The sequence below is a fragment of the Catharus ustulatus genome, chromosome 11 (genome assembly GCF_009819885.2).
Source record: "Catharus ustulatus isolate bCatUst1 chromosome 11, bCatUst1.pri.v2, whole genome shotgun sequence".
NCBI lineage: Eukaryota > Metazoa > Chordata > Aves > Passeriformes > Turdidae > Catharus > Catharus ustulatus.
In genome coordinates, this window is record NC_046231.1 from 8,635,414 (window position 1) to 8,658,537 (window position 23,124).

The following is a 23,124-nucleotide window of genomic DNA, read 5'->3' on the forward strand; positions in this document are numbered from 1 at the left end:
TCCCTTCTTTCCACCACTGGTGAGCCCAACACAGCTGCTCCCTTCACTATGGTTCATAAGCCCCTCTTGTACTTGAGCGTTGGACACTCATGTCTGGACTTTCCAAGTATCCCCAGCTGGTTTATAAAGCCTCTTCTTGTTGTCCCATCACAGTAAAGAATCATTCCCTGCTTTTGCCCAACCCATGCCTTTTAGGCTGGCTGTAGTCTTCCGAAGGGCTCTGCAGTGGCTCAGTTGACTCATGAGTTGCAATAATTACTTTTGAGTCCTTTTGTTGTGACACTTGTTCTGAGTTTCACTCACATATAATGAATAGCCTAACAAACATAGTGTATTATTCCATTCCTTTATTAAGTCATTTATTATACGGCAAGTTCTTTAACTGAATCAAAAAAGTTTCTGGATAGAACCAATTTACTGTCATCATGGCGTAACGTATGGCTCTTACAAGGACTTATTTTCAGCAAATCCATACATTGCAGAACCTGCCCAACACTAAACAATAAGTTTTTCATTTAACAAACTTGTAGTCAAATCTAATCTTTGTTTTGCCTGGGAACTGATTTTTTTCTGGTTACTGGAAGGGGAAAAATTATCTTTTAAATTACTTTCTCATCTGTGAGAAGATACATATTGCCACATGCTGAAATACTACCAAAACTCTGCTTTTTAAAAATAAGATTTATCCCACATTTTTTCTAGGTTTATATCAAACTTTTAGTCAAAAGAAAATAAGAAATAAAGAATAAATAATACAGACAGTACAGACAAAGAACAGATGCTTGCATTTAAACATATGCCATTCAGCAGTTGAAAAAATTATTCAGACACCAACATATAAAAGGCATATTAGTGACACATGGTGTCTGACGTTTCCACAAATGAATACATACACTGGCTTTGATGACAACCATGCAAATTGTATCTTTCCACATGAACAGTTTATCAGGAACAGTCAGATTTGTGCCTGCACAGCAACATGTATTTTGGATTTCTGGTGGAGGACACACCATGTTGTAACCGCACAGTATGTCAAATCAGAGGAATGTGTGTCAAATCATTCTCCTCCTTGTTTCCACTGAGACCCAGACTAAGATTTTAAAGCATGTGAGCCCCAGCAAACAGGTCTGCTTGTCAGGAAGGGCCAACTGGCAGCTGTGCTGCTGCACGGGACTGCATTATAGCTCCAGGAAGAACTCCTCCTTCTGGGACAGCAACCCTGTCCCCAAAAGAAGGCTCAGGGCAGGCTACCCTCTAAGCCAGCCAGACAACACAGGGAAAATTTCAGCCAGCCACACCAGGTTGGTAATTTGCCCTCTGTACTGTAGATTTGCCCTGGCTCCTCCAGGCCCTCAGCATCTCTGAGCAAACAAAACCCAAACACTGTCTCTCATCAGTTGATACAACACAGCCCTCATTTGGTGCATTTGCTAAAACCATTCCACACCACATGACTCATGACAAAACAGGAGCCCAGGAACAGCAAAGCCCGAGCACTGCTGAGCTGCTCTCCCAGAGACAGGCAAGCAGACTGAATTGGACACAGGGCACGTTCTCACTGAGGCTGAGCTCCTTGGCAGATGGTCAGCAGTTCCAACACATGGGAGGTGATTGTTTCACCATAGCAGGAATACATATTAAAGTTTAGTAATATTAGGGGAAATGGTCAGGCTAGCATGGGGCTGCATGTCAAGGTACTTGAGTCCTGTCTAGCCTTCAGCCTGTTTCAGTGGAAAACATGTAATTTCAGGTGCTGAAAAAGTTACGCTGGGCAAATTTGAGGTCAGCTTAGAGGCTCTGGAAGGCAGCTGGGGTCAGGTGTAGGGTTAAGGGAACTTTTAAGATTTTAGCTTTAGAACTCCGTGGCTCAATTTTGTCTTATGTTCCTTTCTAGAAAGTCGTCAGGGGGTAGATGTTCAGTTCAGAGTCTGTAAAAGCGAGAACAGAATAAGCAAAGGTCATACTGAAGTTTGCACAAATAGCAGCCGAGGAAGGTCAGGTTGAGAAGAGACTTTACTGTGCCCACATATCTAAATAAACAAGGACAAAAAACCAAACAAAACCCCTCACTTACTTAAAAAAATCTAAATTAGCTCTATAGTTCTCTTCCCCCACAAAACAGCTCCAACACTCATTTCAGTGGGCACTAGTCTAAATAAATGTTTTTCTCCATTGAACAGCTGATGTATTTCTTCATCAGAATATCCTTGAGTCTATCAGTTATTTCATCATTTTAAACAATTACCATACAATCATGGAGGGTCTCCTAAGAATGCACTAAATAAGGAGAAATGCCAAAGAGCTATTCCTTCTCTGGCTATGTTTAAGCCTAACAGGGTACATGTGCTGGTCCCACTGATGCCTGGACAAGGCTTTCAGCTCATCGCTGGCTCACATCCTGTCACTTTAGAGAACAGAGAGCAAGCTGTCCTCCCTCCCTTGGGACAAGAGTACATCTGTTCCTCAGGCCAAGGTGCTGAAGAGAGGCAGCAGCTCACCAGTGTTCAGCATAAAAATGCCAAGCAACTTGGGCCAGCCTAAAGATGCAGGTTTGATTGCAAGAGCTCTGCCTTGACATTTTTTGTACTTTGGCTCCTAAGCTACTGTCCTTAAATAAAAACACTGTTAGTGTTTATAGAATTTCCAGTTTATTTTATCAGCCTCTCCTGTGTGCTCTCTCTGGTATAGAAAAGGGGGGGAAAAGTGCAATATATTGTCTTCTAGTCACTAGTTGGTCCTCCTTTAAGGACCTTGTAAGACATTTTTTGTGTATTGTTTCTCTGCATATGTGAGCAGCTTTACTACTTCATCCCCCTTAGGACCACTTAACAACATCAGCAAAGCAATTAAGTGTAGTTTTCAGGAAAATGCCAGAGGCATTACACTGTCTGGATGGGAGTCTCAACCCAATTATTTTCAGCTAGTTGTGAACTGTGGAAAGTGGACTTTACTTCATTATAACTTCAGTTCCCACTGATTAAAAGTCTAGTATGTTACAGACGGTAAGGAAAAATGAAACAATTAAACTTTCCATCAATAAAATTGCTGCATATTCTTCAACATAGGGGTTTACTTCTCTCCAGAGAAGTGATTAAAATGAACTGATTGAACTATAATTTGATTGACTGAAGAGCTGCAATCCATTGCACTAAAGCTGAAATTCCATCTTATTGCTCTATTTAACTCTGAATATAAAAAAATTACTGGCGGTCTTGCAAAGCCCTTATGCAGTCATCCAGCTGAAATTTCTTGTTGCTCACAGGCTGCAGCAGGTTCTGTTCTTTCACTGGTGTGTCTGCATGATTCACAATGGATTGACGTCGAAAAAGACACGATGACACCTAGGAAATTATGTTAATATAGCTTTAGAAAAAATAGAAAGGGCCTGTTATATTATCAGGTATCTTCTACCTATTACATAATCATTTGGGGATTCTAAACACAAGCACAGATAAAGTGAGCCCAAGAGACTGGAGGGAATAATTGTCAGGTAATATATAGTTGTTGCAGCAAAAATTAGCATATTCTCCTGATGAAAAATGCAGCTGTGATGCTCCTTCCTGCTGCAGAGCTGTCTTCAGGAAAGTGTGAGGCTACCAGATGCAGAGGTTTGTAGGGATGCACACATATGGATGACTCCTTCCTCCCAGGGGATACCAGAGTGCCACTCTGGGTCTGGTCTCCAGTAAGCTGTGCTGGCTGTGAATTAGGATGCCTGAGTTGCAGTGCAAACACTGTTTCTTGGGACTCAGAACAAGTTTTTGGGGCTTGCTTAGACTATGAGAGTTTTGTCTGCACAGATGTAGAATTCTGCTGCCAGAGGCAGGGGCTTCTATGGCATGGGGAGGACTAATGAACACCAGCTAAGGAACAATGAGCTGCTTGTTTCTGTCAGCAGGCTACCAGGATGTTCTGGTCTATGAAATGCCCAGAATATCATTCCCCCTCTGAAACTTTATTTGAAATGCCATTTCGTGTTATGAGGTTACCCTCCTGTTGTATGACACCTGCTTCTCTATTCTAACCATGTATTTTGAAATAAAACACAGTATTTGACCCATAGTAACATAGGGTAAGAATATAATATCACACTAGGTCACAGCAAGAACGCCTTATATTGGTAATTAAATGTATCAGGCTGGGGAAAATGTGTGGATAAAAATGGGCAACAGCTGGGTCAAATACTGAATACATTTCCTCTGATAGGCAGCTCAAACTCTGAATGAATTCAATACATGTTTTCCCACTAAGATCACCAAGAACCAGGGCAACTACTCCTTGATATTATTTACTACTGAGCTCAGTTTGCTGTGGAGCTTTGAACTCCTGGCTGTGCTGATCTATGAGGCTGGCTCATAGCTAATCAGGATACGGATGTGATTTGTGCCAGCCTCAACCCTTGCATGTCACCAATCCCAGTTTTACAGCAATACCTGACCACAGTCAAGGTCTATTAATCCACTAAGTTGTTTGGTCTTAATCTTTACACCTAGGACATATCAATTTTTCCTATTTGTTAGCCAAAAGCTACCAGAACTGTACTGGAGTCACTGAGGCTGTATTGATCTGAAAAAATGCTGCCTTCATCCAATTTAGAAGGAACACCTTTGACAAATTATATTTGGCACTTAATGATTGTCTTGCATTATTGGCCTTTTCCTTTGTTTCCTCTTTTCTTTTGATTACCAATTGCTATAAATTGGTTACCAGAGGTAACTTTGAATAAAGACGTGCAGCAACAGGAGCCTTTTAAAGGGAGACAAGGGCAAATACAAACCCACAAATTTGCAGGTATCTCTGGAGGCTGCAGAATGTTTGCTACATTCCCTGAGCAGAGCTTTATGTACACACAGCAGAGGCACCTAGGCTGCAAACAGCTTAAATGCATGTTTAATGCTTATTTAGTCTTTCAGTTCTTACACAGATACTTCTCTCATTTATAAGACCTTTGCATCAAAGTTGAAGCAGAAGGTGCTGTGCTTGAAGTACTATCTTATTTTCCTGCAGGACAAGAAAATGACAAAAAAGAGGAGCCCCAAGTGGGAAACTAGCTTTGAGACTTCTCTAATTCCTGCATGAGAAAGTGGCAGGGACCTTGTAAAGCATTTATTCATCTCTAACAGCACTCCTACATCGAAGGCAGCAAGCAGAGCCTGGGAAGGGCTTGTTGTCACACTGACACAAGTCACAAGAAATCTGGGCAGTGTGCAAACATCAAGAGCAGGGCAGGACCTTCTCCCAAGCCCAGCCTGTGCTGGCACATGGAGGAGGAGGCACAGACATCTGGTGACACAAGCAATTGCTTATTGTGGTTCCCCAGGGAAGTGTCAGCAAGTGTATGGACAGGAACTGGCAAACAGTTCCACCAGACCATGCTGGCCTGGCACATCATGGAAAAAGTGAAGAATGATTCAAGCTGGATCTGTTTTCTGTACCCATGGGCCTCCTGGCAGATGCACAGGAATAACCATATCTACCAAAAAGAACATCATTTTGCTATGGATGCTGCAAATCACACATGTGACTCCTTTCTCCTTACCCTGCTATGGAAAGACAACAATTTTCTGTGTTTCAGCAATACGTTGATTTCAAAATCTCCAATTAGACAAATTTGCAAAAATATATTTGCCAGTAGATTCGTGTTTGGAAAAATACAGCATTTTAATTACATAGATACCGTAACTCCCTGCTTTTACAGAAATGTGATTACTGCAATTTCTTCATTAGGAAATAATTTCACTATTTAAGAAAATGTTATTTAAGAGGTGTGGTGTTATCTGTTTATCCCACACTGTTAACACCCCAGCAAAGCATAAGCAAACACTTGAATGCTTTCCTCCTAGCAACCAAGGTCTCCCACATCAGAGAAGCAGAATACTTGTCTTTTTCTGTATCTTGTATTGAGCCAAATTTCTAGTTTGCAACCCTTTGGCTGTTCAATAAGCATCAGATTCTTGGAATATAATTTTATGTGAAAGTCTAAGCCAGTGACTATGGTCACAGGGCCCGATTTTCCGGCTTTTGTGTATCCCTTACTTCCGCTGATGAAAATATTGCAAAATTAATCTTAGGAACTAAGCTTCTTGACATTTACTAACCTGCTGCATGACTTAACTCTTCAAATTATCAGCAGCTCTTACAAAGTGCTGAGTTTCTGCAATTTCCACTATGGTTAGTCTAAAACACAGACACTGAGTGTTGCCTTTGGATCTCACTCTGTCTTTCAAGGCTGAGCTAATGGTGCTGGTTTTACTGAAGAAATGGGGTTTTGCATCTCTTGAAATCTTTGCAGAATATTGGGGACCCAAAAATCCCAAACAAACCAGCAAATACACTATCAGAAGAATCCTCTCCTTGTCTACTTCCTTATTTCCTCACATAAGGGTAAGTTCTCCTTCCTTTCTTTTCTTATCTGAGATTCTCCTTGCTAACTCTTCAAGAAAAACAGAGGAGCGCCTTGGAAATCTGTCTTCCAAGGAAAAGATGAAAGATGTAGCTAAGTGAGAGGATGTGCCCTTCTCAACACTGACAGTGTGGACAAAGAGACAGCTCCCCCTGACTTTTCCGTGAAGAGTTCACAGACAACTGTCCAGAAGAGCGCCTGGTGTCCCCAGCAGTTCTGCTAACAGCAGGAATCACTGCAGCACTCTGGACTGCTGCTGCCGTGTCATTCCAGTGCCTCTGGGGTCACCTGAGTGCATTAAATTAACACTGTTCCCAGGCAAAGCCAAATGTCTGGCAACAGGATGGTGCAGCATAATAATGGGATGGGAGGGGTAGATACACACCTAAATATGAAATGATTGGAAGGAGGGGGGAGCACTGATTCTGACCGACATGTCTTTGTGCCAAATGCATGTTCTCACACAGATCTCCCAGCAGATTATGTGTCTCCTCACCACCACTTAACATTTTTATAGCTTATTTCAGTATTTTTGCATTTGTTTCACCTGCAATAATTTATTTATGAGTTTAAGATTATTAAAAATTTGAAGCTTCATTACAAACTATCCTGGGGGAATCTCACCTGCCTCATCCTATTACATTATTATTACCAAGAGTCTAATTTATATTTAATCAGACATCAATTGAACATCAATAAAATAATAATGAATTAATAAGCTATATCTTCCTAGAAATAGTAGTAGCTTAAGTATGTAAGCAAAGGCAGTGCACTTTCTGTGGGTCAGCTATCAAATCTCTCTATTTGACAGAACAATTTAGTATTTAGAATATGATAATAAACTATAAAAATAGTCTTGCTATGGTCTTCAGCTAATTCTTGTGATAATTTTGACCCATACCAACCTGTGAACCCAAGCTGAGAAGTAACCCAGAGTTCCATGTGACATTTTCCAAACACAGTAAGTGCCTAAGGGACTCCATGTTTCCACAAAATGAAATGACAAAAGAGTTTCGGCTTGGGTAAATGCTTAATTTTTCACTTTAACATGATCTCTTAAACTGAAATTACTTATTTCTCTACACAGAAAAATCAAAAGAAATATTTTTTTAAGAATTAGTATAACATCTGCCTATGAGCATTAAAACAGTATAGTTCAACACTGCTGGTTGGGTATTCTGTTTTAACAAAATATCAACCCAAAAAATAAGCTTTGACGAATACTTCTCTGCAGACAAAAGCCACATTATTTCAGCCTGGGGAATTTCAGTAAAGACCCTACTCCTATTCCACCCTATGGCTCCACAGTGATTGTCATCCCTAATTAGTGATGAATATCACTAACTGGAGACTACTTCCACATGCACTTGTTAGGCTGATCTGTTTTCCCCTTCCTCTGCTAAGACTCAAAATTTTCATTCTGGATCTTTTTTATTTCTTCAATTTCCTACTATGTATTTTCCTTTGTGGTTCAAATTTTGTCAGGGATTGAAAAAGAGACCTAGATGCAAAAGATAACCATGTTGTCAGTATTCTTCTCTCTCCCAGTACGAATCACTTAACCCTGTTCTTCAAAATGATCCCACTGAAGTCAGTGCCTCAGCTCCTCACTTCATCAGGATTTACATGAGGGCTTTAAAGACCCATCTGTGGAACTGAAGCTAAAAGACAATATTATCCTTCAACGACAAGATGATATTTTCTGATATGGCTCTCCTTTCCTTTTCATCCACAAGACATTTGTCTTTTTTAGCTGCTTGGATCCACTCTGGCTGTCTGTATTACCCAAGGAAGGATTATAAAACCAAGTGTCTTCAGGCATGCAGCGTAGGCTCGTGCAAAATTACAATCCCATGGAAACCTCAATGCCACTTGGGATGCTGAGAAGTCCACCAAGAAGTGCTATTTAAATCTAACATAAAGAGGTTCCAGTTTAACATTTAAAATTTTATCAAGATCTAAAGGGGCCATCAGACATTCTGATCTAATCTCTTATATGAGATTTTTACTCTGTTACTTCTGCATCAATCCCCACAATTCCTGTTTGAGTAAAACACATCCTATTGAAATACTTCCAGTGTTAACCTGTAAATGGAAAATCCACTGTCTCAGTGGCTTACACCAGCATTTATTACCCCATGCATTTTTTACCCCACTCCTCAACTGAACTTGTCAGGCTGCCAGGCTGTCACACCCACTCACTTCCTTCCCTCTATGCAGGGCTTTGGCAGCCCATGTTTTGGTCCCAGGGATGCTGGTACACCACAATCTGAAGGAGCAGGACTCATTAAAGCTATGGGCAGTTCCACCACTCAGAAATGTGAAAGCCATTGCATGCTTATGTTCCATCCTTGGCAAGTCTGTTTACCATGAAGGATTCATCAAAGGTCAGAATCAAGGACATCTCTGTTCTCCCTGAGCAGACCCAAACACACTCCTTTCTGGGACACTCTCATGGGGAAATGATGACTACTCTAACACAGAGAGCACCTTCCCACACCTCTGAGGGGTGGTTCTAAATTTTGGGAAACTCACTTACTGGATTTCACATTTTCTGCCATGTAACCACAGTCAAATTAAAAAAAAAATACCACTCACCTGTCTTTTAAAAAATCTTCCACCATGGACTAGTTTCACTGCTCTCATTCAATCAAACCACTCACTGACTTGACAGATCTTTCTCATGAGTAGGAAAGAATAAAAGTCTTCCATTTCTGGATATGCTTTGCAATAGATCCTGGGAAAATCAAGAAAAATAATGTACACTAATTCATCTTTAGTGAGTACAAATATAGTCCCCCAGAGTGACAGCTATCAGGTTTTATGCAGTGAATCTGAATAACCCCTTCTGTAAACATGACAATGAGTAACGATCAGTCTCTTACTCCTTTCTTACTCTCTAGTGTGACAGACCCTTAATTATGGCTATTACATTAATAATGGCTTCAGAGAAACCTACACAGCTGAGGCTGCATTCTCCTCTGGACATCAAAGGCAGCATTAAAACCCTGCCTGGGAACACTCCTCAGTAACATCTGCTGATGTTCATCCCAAGCAAGGAATGCTCTGTTCTAGATGGAAAGCACTTACCTCCAGTTCACTGCCTCCTACTCCTGGGTGATAAGGTAGCCTGCAAAAATTGATACATCATGGAAAAGGGAAAGATTTACAGCTGAAAACACTGAGAAAAAACTCCACCTCTCATTAAGCTCTGAAAAACTACTAGAGACTTTGAGTATCTTACCTAGGCCCACAGATCCTGCAGAGTTCACCCATCTTTAATGAGTCTCTGACTGACAGTGTTTGTGGCATAACAATGGAAAAAAAAGTATCACAAATTGTGATTGTGTAACAGAAAATTGAACTAGAAACCACCACTAGGGCCCTGCATCTATCATTGCACCACAGCAGCAACATTTTAGTTCTGTATGTGTAGCATTTATGGGCACCCTTCAGGAATAAACATGCTTCTACAATCAGCTGGAGAGGATGTCTACACAAGTCTCCAACGAGTGGACAACAGGGCAGAATTGAGATTCAGGTTTGCACCAAACAATGAATAATTCATAAACCCTCTACACATAGGTAACGTAATTCTTACATAGCGATTACTAGAAAATTAATGTAACTGCCTCTCAAGAGAATTACTAGAAAACACCATTATCCTCTGCAGGTGTGCACATGCAAGCTAAAGCTAAGTCAATGTAACAGGTGATGTCACATCCATGATAAACTATTTGGTTTAAAATTGTTTTGGAACATGTACCAACTTACTGATAGCCAACATCTTAAAACATTGCCTATGTGGAAAGCAATGTCTGGCAAATTATCAATTCTTAATAAAGCTCTGTGCTTCTAAGTATTACTGTTGATTTAGATTCAGCTAATTTTTGTCTAGACTCAGCACTGTGGCTCATCCATGTTTCTCCATTTCCCTGAGGATTTGGAAATACAAATTTTGATTTGATGAGCCTATTAAAAAATTAAGAAATGCATATGCAGCACTGCCCTTGTCTGTCCATGAAAGTAAAACTGATTCAGGATGCTATAAAGGCACATATGTGTACTAAAAGCCCTGGCCCCAAGATGAACACTGTGCTGTCTACAAGCAAATTATACTGTCCTAAAACAACACTATCAAGGTGCACTACCACACTCAAATAAGCCTGGATGTGCCATGCAGGAAAAGAATTTTTAGAAAACCCCAACTGTAAAGGTAAGTTTCTTTGGAATTTCACAGCCACATGGTGATGCTGCAAAAATAACCAGAATCAAACAACTCTCTGCCAAAACTTAAGACTGTTCCTTACTGTATAATCATCACACAGCACACTTCATTGTCAAGATCTGCTGTAAGCAATACAAATCTCAGTTATAACCTTAGCAGTAACATTTCTTTTTGAATGTTTGCCCTTCCAAATACGTTTTAACCAACACCATACCCAGTACTCTGTAAGCCATGATCTTCAGCTGTGGGAGCTTAGCAGTTTGCCACTCATTTAGTCAACTCTGGGCATTGCTAAAGATCAGGTCTCATGTAACTCTGAGTTCAAAAAGTCTTCTGAAATAGGAAATTTAAACTATTTATGGTCCTTTTTGCAGTTTAAATCCTGTATAATGTTTTTGATGGAGGTTTTTGACTGCAAAAACTCACAGTTTAAATTAAAGTCTTAAAAACCCCTCTGATTTGCCACAGAAATCAATCTTCTGCTGTCCAATTCCATTCTTAATGAATGAGACAATTCAGAAACCTACAGGAACATGCTTTATTGATTCATTCACAAGTCACTAAAGCCTGTGCCTGTGTTCCCTCCAATAAACCTACCTGCCTAGTGCTTCTCATGCACTGAATTGCAGAGACAATGACCCCTGATCTGTTCTGCTGGAAGTCCAGTGAGACTAAACACACCCAATAAATGTGAACACAGCACACCACTAAGTTAATGACAAATGTGTGTAGGACACAAAGAGACTTATATTTCCTCTTTCTTATTCCTTCAGCTGAGCCTCTGCCTTCTTTGTAATTTATTTACCCAGGGCAGTTATGCCCAGATGCATACCTGTTTCTTCATGGAGGTCCTTGTTTTTCTCAATTTTGTAGATGGATTAAACAAAGCAGGAGGAGGCCATCCTACATGTGTGAGGTCACACCATGACCTGCAATCTGCACTGCAGCAGATGCCCGAATTCATTCAGGTTCAACACCTAATTTGGCATAAACCTGGAGTTCAGCTGCATTGTACTGGATATTTTATAAATATGTCTTTCAATAATCTCTCTCAATTCTTATGAAAGCAATAAGAAGTTGTAAGAACAGCAGAGCCTATATTGGGTGAGCTTTCCTAGTAAGTAAATTCCTCTAATGCATCTCAGCTATGACCTGTAGTAATTTGGGTAATCTAATAAGGCTGAATGTCCCATAAGAATCTTGGATGATACACTATCTAGCTGCAAGACAGAAGTACAAGAGACCAAAGAGATACCAGGTGTCACCCAGCAGTCAGAACAAGAGTAAACTTAAAAAATAGGTGTTAGAAAATACAGGAAAATATGCTTTGCACAGTCCTATGGCTACTTTCAAGAACCACCAATTCAACATTCATTTCCAATTCAAAACACTGAATCTACTTGTCCTGCTTAAGGGAATATGCTACACTCAGATTTAGCATCAGGTTTTATGGTAACTACAGTTAATCCAATTATTCCAGTAGAAATACCTTGAAGCATGGCATTTTTTCAGGTTCACACAGGTTTTGTCAGAAATCCAAACAGTCTTTTGCCTTCTACCTTATGACACAATTGATTTTAGGGAGCCCATTTCTCTTATGTCATTCCAATATTCTTCTCCCTTTACATATGCTTTTGCAAGTGTGCACAGACCCAGTCAAGAATAACACTGTTCACTGCAAAACTTATCTGTCACCTGCATTAGAACTTAGTGGCTTTAGTAATTCTAGTGAAGAATAGGTTCAGAAAGCAGCCTCTGCTCTTAACTGGATAAACAAGGTAACAAGCAATTATGTGGTATATAGAGGAATTAAAATATTTTGATATGCACTTTAATATTTCCCCTAATTCTAAAATCAGCCAAAACTCCAGCATAAAAATAACTTTTCCTTTAGAATTGCCTCTCAGCAGGGTAGTGGGCACAAGTTATCGCTTTGTGCCATACTGTATGTTCAAAGCCATCAGCATTCAATGTGCTAAGAAGTGACACTGAATCCCATAATCTGAAATAAAAATGAAAGTTTCAAAAAGATTTCAGAATTTAGATGAATATAAATAGCTTCTTTGAAGATGGAAAGCATTTTACAGATTTACATTTTGGTCTGTTTTGTATGGATAAACAGACAAAAATATGTTTTTTTAAAGGAGAAATATGATTTTCAGTTTAACACTTTCCATAATTAGATTGTAAGAAATACTAGGAGCCACAGAAAAAATATTTATATTCACTCTACAGAGAGCTTATGTTTTGCTTCTGCTTATTACTTGAGCTTCTGAAAAGCATCTCATTTCATAACCTTAACAACTATTAATGTAAGCCACTAGCTTTTTGCAAATGTACATTCCCACTATCACCTTCCCCAGCTATGAGGATTCAAAGAAATCAGGGCACTATCATTGTTTAGTCAAGAGACTCAGAGGGTTTATCAAAGGTTTTCTTTTCTTTTAAAAGACACAACTAATGTTGTCAAAGAACTCATACAAACTTAGAATTAAAATGTTACAAAAAGTGCTCTGAAATGAAAATTAATTGGAAGGATTCATACTCTAACACTGCTTGCTGTCACTTTGCTCTTAATGACTGAAGTGTTTTTATAGTTTTCTGTGTTCTTCTTAGTGCTGTATAATTTGATTTCCAAATCCCCTGAGAGCTCTCTGACAAACCTGCAGGGTGTTTCCAGGATGGAAAGGTCAGAGCTGAGGACAATGGGCATGGAGTGTGCAGAAGACAAATCTCAGAATCTCTTGCTTCAAATCTGTCACTGACACAGAAACCAGGGTCAGTAAAGCACAAAGAGAAGTCTCTTAAAGGAAAATCAACCATGGTGGCAACTTCCTAAGGAAAAATCAACTTTGATGGGAACCTCTAAAAGACGTTAGTGTAACTGCCAGCAGAATCCAAGTCACATTCCTTGAAACAAAGGAAGAAGACAGCTTTCCCAGAGATCTGATGCATGGAAACCAAACAAGGTTCCAAATTTCTTGAACACAAATCATATACTGGGAAGCTCAAATGCCTCATGTGTAACACTCGGAATTTAGGAAAATCCTCCTGTGCTATATTCCTGGACTCCTTCCCACCCCATCCTCCAAAGAAGTCTTTCCTCAGCCAGCTCCTTCCCTGCCCTCACTCCAGCCTCTGGTTTTCTGACAAGATACTGCTCTTTTGGGCTAGACACCATATGACCTTCCCTGTTCTGGCTGGCCCCACAACTGTTAAATTAGCACCAGCCAGTCTCTATCTTAGGGTTCCTAGCTACCTTATTATCTTTTTTATTGTTTAATTAACATAATCACTTCTTAAGAACAACTGTAATACTAGTTAGTGGAACAGGTGCTGTAACTAGTAAAAAGTCTATAAAGAGAAAAATCAATATCCCACCAGATGTATGTAGAGGATGTACCTTTCATCATCACAAATTCCCTTTTGGGGATCTGAAAGTATTCTCTGCTGCTTCTGCATGATATGCCTCCGTTTTAATTCATTTGTTATTCTTCGCTTAATCAAGTTCATCTGTGAGCACCATTATGCTAATTTCTGCACTAGACATGCAAATATATAAACATTTGTGTGCCAAATTATTAAGGTTCTGTCTATAATGTTATGCCCCTATTTACTATCTATATTTTATGTCTTATGGATTTCTAAACATTTAAATTTATATCAGTGCTGTCACATATCTGCAAGCAGAGACAGTTTTATGAGCACTAAAAAAGCTGCAACACACAGCCTCTAAATACTAATGACATAAATGGTATCCACTAATGGTCTCTATTTTTATTACAATGCAAAACTTCAATACATTGCAATTACTACTGCTCTAAGGCTGAACCATACACATTGTATAATGCCAACTTCCATCTCTATAGCATAAAATGACATTATTTGTTGTTCAGCCCTGTACTGCTGATGTTGACTGAATGCTCAAGTCAGCAGTTGGAGCTAAAATTCACTCTATTTACAAAGTCTTACTGTTAACTAATACCCTAAATTGTCAGATATGCCAATGCATTAGACATTTTTCAAAGCCTGCTGCACTAATAGCATGTAAGTGTAGCACATGTCTTCTTGTACCTGTCAACAGCCCAGGAACTTTGCAAAGGTAAAGCATGTCAAAAAAGGGAATTATCTTCTTATGCTTCTCTGTTAAAAAATCTTTAGTGAGCAGTTTTTCTAAAATATTGCAATACAAAAGTGCATTCAACAGAGCTTACTCTCTTGTAACTGGGTTTCTTTTTCACCTTTTTAATGCTAAATTTTAAATTCTTCATTCATAATTTCAAGTGTCTCTTTTTACTTCAGCTGCCAAAGGGACTAAAGCTTCCTCTTAGAACTTTGAGACAGTGGAAATCTCAATGTTCATAAAACTGGATGAAAACAAGCGCATTGCAAAATCTCTCCTAGATGAGTCAGGAGTGGAGGGGTTAATTTCCTTTCATCAATGCATTTTGCTTGCAGAAACTTTCACCAAAATAAAGGAGAGCTAAGTTCATCTCTCAGACTTTCTCAAGCTAGTTCATCTCTAATAAAACAAGTGCAACTAGATTCCCTCTCATTGACTTCAAGAATAACCTCCAGAAAGCTGAAAGTTTTGTTTGAAACAGGAGACATTTTTCCTATTTCCATGCAGCTGGGAAGTCATTTACACAAGGAAAACACTGGAGACAAAGTAGGTGTCAGACTGGGTAGCATTTTACATGCATTTTCTGACACAAGGCAGACAACAGAAACGTGCACACAAAATATTTCCTTTCAAGGGCTGGCTAGTGCAAACAGCAAGATCAAGGAGACATTAGTGTAATTATTACAGAGTTACCAAATACTCCCTGTCCTTAGAAACACAATCCAATCTCACTCATAACTTTTAACCATGGAAACCATTCCAGCTGAAAGCAGTATTTTATATTTTTTTACTCAGCTTGCAAAATCTAAAATCACAAAACTGACTAGAGAAGAGCACATGATGTAAAATACATAGAATAATTATATCTAAATCTTACAACTGAGAATACTGACATAAAATTACTTATTTTTTTCTCCTTCCTTTCTCTGCCAAGAATCTTGAACATGGCATTCTCTAATGCAATCCAGACTCACTTCAGTGTCCTAATATTTTGACTAAATAGGTTTTATAAAGGATTCCAGTTAACTACCTCTGTTGTACAATTGCAACTATAAAATATTCCAACTGAAAATCAAATGTCAGTTTTAATTTCAGAATCCAGAATTTCTAAGAAGAACAAATTAACTACTTTAGAGTTGCAGGAAAATACAGCTTTTCTAAATAAGTAAAATATGCTATGTATTTTCTCAACAAGGTTTTAGAATAAGAATTTTAACACAATAGCTAATTTTTGAAATTCAAAATTCAGGGGCAGGTAATTTTTAATCCTCTCTGCACAACTTAGAACTTGAAATAAACCAGATTGAGTTCACTAACACAAAAATGAAATATCTGAATACATGAAAAACATTTTTCTTTAACTATTTCTCCATTTTTCTTGAAGAAACTTTTGGGTAACTACAACCAATTTTGAGGAGCATTTTGAACCTTTGAAATTCCATCACTGACAACCTGCACTGTTCATTCTAATTCTGTCTCCTTGCTTAACAATCGCATTGTAGCAGAGGAGGAAGTGAGCTCTTTATAATAAGACCTTGGGCAAAATCTGAGGGTATCAACATGAAAGAAAAATGCTAACTTTATTTCAGTTTGTAATACCCCCTTGGAAAAGTAGCAATAAGGTCATGGGCTGACTAATGATAAAATCAACAAGTACCTGACCCAGGTTTTTTGTGTGTGGTTTGGTTGGTTGGTTTTCTTCAGTTTCACTCCCTCCTATTTTTGCCCTCATAACTCTCAGTGCAACAAAACCCAATGTCATTCCCCTAACAGACCACACTTGATGAGGTGCCTAATTAAGAAAGCAGCTGCCCTAAAACTCTCTAATATCAAGGAGAGAGAATGAGACACCTGCAGAAGCCGAGTCAGACGGCTCCACTGCAGAGCTCCCAAGCTCCTAACGCAGGTGTCTCAGGATAGCAGAGTTACTTGGTCTGGAACCAGCCCATGACCCAAATAGGGAGCTGTTTCAGCCTAAAATGTGTTCATTCCAGGAGGGCACCAAAGGAGAACACAGGTAAAGCACAGCTGCTCCCCAGAATCAGACTTACAGACCTCTCCATGGATATTGCAGACATTCCCAGAGCAGTAGGTCCACGGGCTTCTGAACTCACAGACCTGGCAGCTGTCCCTGGGCACCTCTCCCATCCTGTTGCTCCAGTCTCTTCTACAGTAAAAAAGAACATAAGCTCTTGTGGAGCTTATCTCTGCCTGGGTACACAGTGAAAACGTTCTTCTTCACTGAAACAATAAAAAAATACCAAAAGCAATAAGAGGCTTTCCATCCACTTCTGTGGATGGTCAATTGAGCCCTAAACTAAAAGACTCCTGGCCCTGTTCCCTGCTTGGAGTTTTTGGCAATAGTTTTGTTTTAAACTGACACTATTTTAAAAAGCACTCTAGGAAAGATGGCTGGCTGTATCTGCAGTCCTTCCAAAGGGAATGGGGTAGAGTATTTACACCCAAGGCAATGGCTTTCTAAGGTGTTTCTTCTGATTATAACAATACAATGAAACAGCTATAATACCTGGAAGCTTTAGACTTCTGCCTTGTAACAATGCAGATGAATAGCTTCAACCTTTGCAAGAAATTGCAGTATGAATGTCTGTTTTATTCCACAGTTGTGTCTGAGCAGACTATTAATAGAATACTGATAAATGCTACAATAGCTATTCTTTTTCCTCCCCTTTTGCTTTTATGCTATTGTCAATACCTATCCTTCCCCTGGTGCTGTCAGCTGATGCCTGTCTCATAACTCTTGGGGTAACAGCATTAGGTGAAAAAGAAATTAAGTTCAAATAAAACTGCCAAGTAGAATCAACATTATGAGATTATGGACTCAATTGTTTTCTGAAGAGGCACATATATGCAGCATTATACCACTAATGATCTAAAAAGAACTTACATATTAAAATTTAATTACTATAATATTATTTAAGAGAAGGGGAAAGACGCTAAAGCTGAATTTGTTTCTTTTTCTAGGAGCTCTGCAATTTTTAATGGCAAGTAATAACTACATCTTCTCTATACTTTCCCTGGGGACTGTATAGGTAGCAGCACACACCACACCATGTTCACAAAAAACCAAAAGGTGTTATGAAATATTGGGAAAACGTGCATGTGGCTGGTAGGACGTTTATCCAGGCCTTTGCCAATCTGTGCCATTCTTGGGCACATGGCTGCGTTTGCACAATTCTCTTGTTTGCGTTCACTCTTGTGTGATAAATCTAGAAGGATAGGGAGCTGCCACTGCTGGTGCTGTGAGCAAAAAGAAACCAGTGAGATTATGGAGAAAAACACACAATACAAGGCTACACAATAATTGTGAAGAAACAAAAAAAAATTTGATTTCTTGCAAATACTTGCAAGCCATGCAACTAAAAATAAATGAGTATTTGATCATGATACCAACAGCCTCAAATTATCAGTATAGCATGCACATGACTGAAGTTATTTACCATATAACAGCAGTGCTCTTCATGCTAATGTTTGTGTCACATATCCTAGAACCACAGTCAGATCCCTCAACAGCCCTTGCTGTCAGAAGCAACCAGCTCCTGAGCTGGGTCTTTCAAGGAAGTCACATAATGAAGTGCCATGGAGAACAAATATATTTTTTGCTCCCTGAAGCAATGTCTTCAGTGAGTTAGAGGAAACAGCTCTGTCCCAGAGAAACCTCTAAGGCTGTAACTGATGTTTCATCTGCTTTGAAGATTTGTATTTTCCAGACTTCTCAGACTATTAAGATTGAAGCAAAATAACAAATGTAAAAGCAACTAAGTAAATTTTTTTTTTTTCAAAATGCCTAAATAGAGTTGGGAAGAATAAGAAATACCTAGATGTTTGTCCAATCTGAACACAATCCAAAACAGCAACAAAAGGCTCTAGCACATCCACAGTTAAAAGTTACAGTTCTACTGAGTAGTAAATGTTTATCTTTTAAGATCATGGTGGCAAGTACTGTAGAAACATGCATGCATACATTTTAGGAATAGCTAACATTTGCTCATGGCTGGAAAGCCATCTTGGTGAAGACAAACAATCTTACAAAAATGCTTTAGTAAAATCAACAAGGAAATGTCAAATGTAGTATGTGTGAAGTGGGATAATCACAGAAAACAAATTATGTGGTGTTTTCAGGAAAGTTGAGTCAGCTGTGGCTCTGGTAGTTGGAAATCTGGACAACAACAGATATCAGAGGAAATCCAGAATGTGTACTCACCAAAAGAAAAGTGACTGAATTTCAGTGCACAAAGGAATAGACTGGAACTTACAGCTGTAGTAAAACACTATTATGAGACTGGGGGAAAAATATTAGCAATGCTAATGGCTGAATGCCAGCGAATGTAAAAAGTGCAGGAAATTATAAGGATACAGTAGTCATGGTGAAATAGATACTAAAAGAAGAAAGAAGGTCCAAGTATGTGTGGGAAGGCAGGTAAAATGGACAGAGGGTACCTAAAACAGGGGCTGATGACAAAGAGGGACTGGCAAGATGCAGAAGAAACAAAAGCAAGTTGAAACCTTTATCAAGAGACATATTAGAGGATTTTTAAATATATCTTATTGTTCATAAAATGCAAGGATTTCTCTTCAGCTGGGTTTTTTGTGTACTTTTCTGCAGATTTAGAGACTGTCAGTTTCAGAGATTACATCTTATGCATATTAGTCTTCCAACATATTGGAACTTTTTTGACCTTTCCTGAATAATAAGTGGTATTTTTATGTAAATTAGTCTTCTTCAATCTTTGTTGTGATATCAAATATCTTAAATATTGGGCATGCTTCCCATAGCAGAACTATTTCAAAGAATGAACAAACTGAGAATAAATAAACATGGCTGGTAACTTTAATTATTTCCCTAAAACTGTGTTTTAAATGCTTGAAAATTTGCAGTTTTCTCTCACAGATACCAAAGAGACAGAACTTTTCACATCTCATGGCCACTCGCATCAATACCTGCTACAAGAAAAGCTGAAATGTTCGGTTCTGCTAAGTCAGGTTTGCAGATTTCACAAGACACAATGGACCAGTGAAACTCTGAACTGAGGGCCCACTGGCTAGGACCTGGTTAGTGTTCATACTCAGTCTTTCCAGTCTGTGTTTATAACTAAGCACTTAACTACAGCACTTACCTGCTATAGCAAACCCTCACCTGGCGTCTTCTTCACCTCTCCCTTTCACATTTCCCTTAAAACCCAAATATCTGAGATGTCTAATGATGGGAATGGATCAGAATAGACTTAAAGGTTTCTGCACAAGGAAGGTTAAGAGGTTAAGAGCTACAAATCTCTCCACACAACTCTGCACTAAGCAGTAAAGAGCTGAATTAAATGCAACAGTAAAGCAGAGCTGAACTTTGAGATGCATCCCCTCCTCTCGCTCTGCCTTTCCTAGTAATAGAGGCACTGCTCAAAAACAAAGCCTAACTAGCTGGTGTAAACTAACTTTACATAAGCAGTTATGACCTAAACAAAGTTTGAACAGTACATAGCCTCTGGGTACTCTTTTGAGTACATTTTGAGTTTAAATTTAGATTTTTTTTATTGCCCTTGGAATGCTGAAATAAACTTTCAGTCCCAGTGGTGCAACTCCAGGAAGAGACTATATTAAATTTCTCTGTTCATGAAGGTGTGTGCCTTCCTTCTATTCATTACCAGCCATGCAAGTCACATAATAAAGCTGAGCTGGTTTTATTCTTATCCAATATGTACCTTATTATGCTTAACAGATTTCTGCAAGGGCAGTTCCCATAGCAAGTGGTATCCTGTAAGAGCTGAGCATCCCATCAGAGGTCTCTGGAGTTGAACACACAGATCTGACACACCCAGGGCCCACTAGGGAATGGTCACACAGATTGGTCTTTACTCTTCTAGCCTGGGATAGATATCTTCAATTTCCCTGTTTCTGCAGAGCAACATTTAGAACCAACTCAAATCAAACCAATCAGCTTACTAAGATGACATTGTGGAAACACAACAGCAAAATTAAACATCTGAAGTTTGAAAAGGCAAACCTAGAATTTGCTTATTTGATAAGGAAAGAAGCCTGGAATACCCAAATACTAGTAATATTCACTAGCCTTACACACCTAACATTCTACCAGCAAAAGAGAAAAGTGGGCCCAAGCAGAAGTAATGACTCTGACATGGGAACAACCTGACACATCAATAAATAAAAAATCATTTTTTGTCTGGGATTTCTTCATCACTTCCTGAATCAAATCTGTCCTGGATTCAAAACAATTTAGCTAACTGAGAACAGGGAGACAGCAACCTTCCTCTTAGAGGATAAGGAAAGATTCACCCATTTCCTTACTTGCTTCCCTGTGTCACAGGAGAAGCATTCCTTGTTTCCAATGTACCAGTGCCTAATCCTGCATGGGCCCAAGGCAGAACATCTAAATTAATAGTTAATATAATAGTAATATGCAGTGAGGCAGAGACTGCTACCCATGAGACCAGATGCAAATCACCATTTGCCTCAATAAATAAATAATTAAATAAATAAAGAAATAAATAAATAAATGTAATTGCTTGTAATTTGGAAGTTAAGCAGATTCCTATAACCTTAAAATAGTCTTTGAGGCAAGATGATGATAACTATGCTTATGACAAATAAACTAAGTGTGGTGTGTCTTTTGATGCAATTTATCATTATTTTATTGATGTACTCCTATCCAAATCTCATTCAGTTCTGCTTTTCTTTCAAGCAAAGCTCAGAAGTCTTCAAGGCACTGGGACCATGCCACAAGTTGTAGGTCCACATTGGTGACAGAAAAAGTTTCATTTGTGAGAAATTTGACAGAGGTTTTTCAAATGTTTTTCTGGTAATAGCAGCTGTAGCTGGTAGGAAATGCAGAGTTAAATGAGAGTAGAGCATGGAGCATTTTATAATTATAGTTCTCCATTGAGTTGTTTACTTTTCAAGGTGGTTTACAAGGAAATGTTATGGTTTTAATCATGTTCATTACAGCAGAAGAGAATTTGTGATCTAACCTCTAAGAGTAAAGAAGAATCCGACATTTTGATGGCTCATTTTTGAGACTTATATTTTGTGGTGGTTCGTCATTTTTTGGTTATGTAAAGACAGAGAGGATGTTTGAGGAGAAAGCTGAGAGATTGTTTGTGTATTTTTATTTATTTTGTCTGAGCAATATAATCAAATTGTATTGTCAGTGCTTCTCTGATCCCCTTTACCCAGAGGAAGGTTCGTGGTTATTTCTTCCTTCTGCATACAATGCACACAGAAATTGCTTAATCTTCCCTTTCTCTTCAGCTCCTAACCTGTTCACTTAAACTGGCCTAGATGGGCTTCTCTTTTCCTGGTCTGGGGCAGCTTCTTCCATCTTTTGGCTTTTTTAAGATCCTTTCAAAACTGTTGTTTTCCAAATAGTCTGCTACTTGGGGTTCTGGCCCTTCCTCCTCTTCTACAGTATTTTGAAATTTAATTTTATATCCTTTACAGAGCTTTTGATTTTTTTAACCCCTACTGCTCCTTTTCTTTATGGTTTTACATATAATGATAACATTATGAATTATATTATCCTATACAGAAATAAAGCTTGCTCAAATTGAAACTTGCTGCCATTTTCTTCCAGTTTCTGAGACTCCCTATGAATTTATTTTAAAATCTGCTTTAATCCTCCTGCTAGACTGATGTTTCCTTTCAGAAAAAGAGGACACTGTTCCAGCCACAAAAAAATGACATAGCATGAAGAAAAGAAGGGAAAAAAAGTCCTGAGTCATGAAAGCAAAGAAGAAATACAAGTGAAACAGACTTGAGAGGATTAAAATCCACAAACTGGAAGGGATAGAGAAGTAGGATGGATCTCTAATTGAAAGGAATAGAGGGCTGACTCTATGTAAGAACTAGGTAGATCAAGGAGGGAGGACTTGACCAAGGGAGAGCTGAACTAGCAGCCACCTCTCACCTTTCAGCTGCCTTCATTATCCTCTCTCTGCCCCCAGGGAGAGCTGGGAGCCCTCCTGACAAACTTCTGGCCACAGTCAATGCTGGAGCTTGAAAGTGAAGCACTGAGGACAGGGGCTGCTCTCAGAGGGTCACACAAGCACTGCAGGGTGCAGTGATGGACCTGCCCCTCCTTCCAAGGGTGGCATGAATATCTGGGCTCCAAGGAACACAAGTCAGCTCTTGTTCCCACAGCACCAAGAAAAGGGAAGATCTGTATCTAAGGTCTGCAAGCCAATGTATTGTGTGAGTAAGTGGTTGCCTTCTTTCCTGCTGCTCTGATGTGTGATTGCAGTGGAGGCAAAGCCCACTGCTAAGAGCTGGCCAGCCAGCAGTGTCTGCCAGCAGAGAGAGCCCTAAACCAGCCCCTGGCACTGCACCTGGCCCGGCCTGGCCAGC

At 39.2% G+C, this 23,124-nt stretch overlaps 1 long non-coding RNA gene across 8 annotated transcripts in view; it reads right to left on the bottom strand.

Moving 5' to 3' along the window:
• Window positions 1–332: 332 nt before the first annotated feature.
• LOC117001325 overlaps window positions 333–23,124 on the bottom strand; it is a 29,622-nt gene continuing 6,830 nt past the window's right edge. Inside the window, exons 3-6 of one of the 8 annotated variants that reach the window (XR_004419020.2) lie at window positions 16,810–16,995; window positions 9,494–9,533; window positions 9,002–9,140; window positions 333–3,341 (exon numbers count right to left, since the gene is read on the bottom strand). This is a non-coding gene — a long non-coding RNA (uncharacterized LOC117001325). Of the gene's footprint in view, window positions 3,342–9,001; window positions 9,141–9,493; window positions 9,534–16,805; window positions 16,996–23,124 lie in introns of all 8 variants that reach the window. The other 7 variants (XR_004419024.2, XR_004419018.2, XR_004419023.2 and 4 more) reach the window with 7 other exon arrangements.